Source organism: Lissotriton vulgaris, unplaced genomic scaffold, assembly GCF_964263255.1.
Source record: "Lissotriton vulgaris unplaced genomic scaffold, aLisVul1.2 SCAFFOLD_2825, whole genome shotgun sequence".
NCBI classification, from domain to species: domain Eukaryota; kingdom Metazoa; phylum Chordata; class Amphibia; order Caudata; family Salamandridae; genus Lissotriton; species Lissotriton vulgaris.
Window position 1 is genome coordinate 190,830 of NW_028246229.1, and position 2,715 is coordinate 193,544.

Below are 2,715 nucleotides of genomic sequence, written 5' to 3' on the forward strand. Positions count from 1 at the left end.
CGGTTTCTGGAATTACAGCAGTCTTCAGCCAGGCTTGCTTGAATACAGTGGCAAAGTGAGCAAGGGACTCACGTCTGAGCATACCCTCCCTACTTATGGCGAACAAAGCAGTACAAAAGGGGGTGGTGATGGACCGAGCATCTGAACCAATCAAACACTCACACCCAGTCAACAGATCTGGGTTTAATCCATCACCGTTCTTTAACCCACTCTGCCACCCTGTTCAGACATGGCCATATGCAAATCAGTCTGACTCTGTTCCTCATGGGAACAGTCTAGCCCGAACTGCCAAGCCATGCCTTCCCTGGACCGGAAACAAGCTTCCTAGGACCGGTTTCTGGCATTACAGCCATCTTCAGCCAGGCTTGCTTGAATCAAGTGGCAAAGTGAGCAAGGGACTCACGTCTAAGCATATGCTGCCAACTTATGGCGAAAAAAGTGGTACAAAAGGGAGTGGTGATGGACGGAGCATCTGAACCAATCAAACACTCACACCCAGTCAACAGGTCTGGGTTTAATCCTCACCGTTCTTTAGACCACTCTGCCACCCCAGTTCAGACATGGCCATATGCAAATCAGTCTGACCCTGTGCCTCATGGGAACAGTCCAGCCCGAACTGCCAAGCCATGCCTTCCCCGTACCGGAAACAAGCTTCCTAGGACCGGTTTCTGGCATTACAGCCGTTTTCAGCCAGGCTTGCTTGAATCCAGTGGCAAAGTGAGCAAGGGACTCACGTCTGAGCATACCCTGCCAACTTATGGCGAACAAAGCGGTACAAAAGGCGGTGGTGATGGACGGAGTCATGTCTTCTATACAGTCTTGGTACTTGTAAACTGGGTGCTAGTGATGCAGCGCTCCTCTGGAAATAAATTCTAAATGCATGTCACCTCTCCCTGACGTATAAAACCTAGCATACTTTCAAACAGTTGGGCCTATAACACGTCGACTCACTCTAATACACTTATACCTTACTTCATGGATCGGTGAGAATCAAAGGAAAAGCTGCCGTATTTTAGTGGAGTATCTAAAACTAAATTGCATATTTCTACTATTTTACACCTGCAGTTTAAATTACTTTACCATGGTTTTCAATATAATACGACATTTTATTTAGACACACCACCATCTGAGATCAATGGATCTGCTAGTAAAGAAATTAGGCGTAGGAAAACTCAAGACCAGCTTGATTCTCTATTTATCTAATTTTTATTAATAGCAAATTCAGCATGTCTAAAATGTATTCACTTTATTCATGTATTTCAGGAAATTACAATTTTCATTATTTGAGTACATAGAGCATTAGCTAAAGACAGATAGTGCCCAAAATCAATCACCTATTCTCCTAACATCCCTAACTAAATTCTAAAATAAAGTGCATTTCCCTGTAAAAGAAAAACAGAGTTAGGCAAATTCTTACATATCAGGAAAATCAGCAATCCGACAGCTCTTCAGCAGGAAATTGAAGAGAGTGATCCCCTATAGTAAGATCAGCACTTTTTATACCTTTTCCACTAGCTCTATCTTACTAAAAGTGTATCTTGTAACCTAAATACGAGTCCTGATTGGTCAATTTTGGGGTGGATGAGCATTATTCCGTCATCGAAACTAAAATTTCCTTCCGTACGCAATTTTCTAATGGGTCCTTTGTTTAATTCAGTGTCCGGCCTAGTCCTGTTCCCTACTTGCAATGTTCCACTTATTTCCCACGTTCTGTACCACTGTGCTCATCACTTGGCAGCCATCCACACTTCCAGTCCAGTCCGGCCTTGAACTGCTCTCACTCCAGACGCAAGCAGCTCGCATTCGAGTTTAGTCTTTAGACTTACACATGCTCAGTTCATTGGTGGCCACAATAATCGAGTAACTCCATTTTTTTTCTTAGGCCTCACGACTCAAAAAAGGGAACTATCATAGAAACAAACACAAACAAAAGTAAATTTAAATCAATTAACCCTTCTGTTTACCTCCTCCCATTCTTATGATTTCCCAATTAGTATTTACCTAGCAAAAAGCTACATTTAAGCGCAATATACTTACTTTATCTTCACGTTTTTGCACAAAACACATAAACAAAAGCACATATATGCTGCATTCCATTATCTAGAAGCTGCTTTGTAGTTTTACATTGACGAAATCACATAATTAGTTAATTATGATTGCAACACAAGCAAGATTAGTTTTCCCACGTGTATTTGTGTAGGTGCAATTCATATTCTACGTTGATTATACATACACGACACTTCATTAATACTGGTTATTGTTATTGGAATATGATTTCACAAGGGGTACACAACATTTTGATTCTCCAACTTGCTCCATCAACTCCCCCCTTTGGTGATTTATCACCAAATACCACCCAAAAATGTGCAATTTTTATTTTTTCCCGAACATGTTCCAAATTCTTCAGATTAGTGTGTCTATACTTCAGTATGCTTTTCTCTTATCTCTTTAAAGATCTTTTCTTGAAACTCTTCCATTTCTATATCTCCTTTCTCTCTTTCTCTTTCTCGTCTTTCCTGAATCATTTTCTTCAATGACTTTCTGACATTCCTTCTTTTTCTATATATGCAGAATAACCTTATCATTAAAATGACTAATACTATCACTGTTACTGGAATTAGTATTTTCCCTATAATTGAACTACCTATTTCTTGAAACCAGTGTTTAATTGCTGTTAATCTTTTACCAAGTCGTTCAAGGATACCATCAACCTCT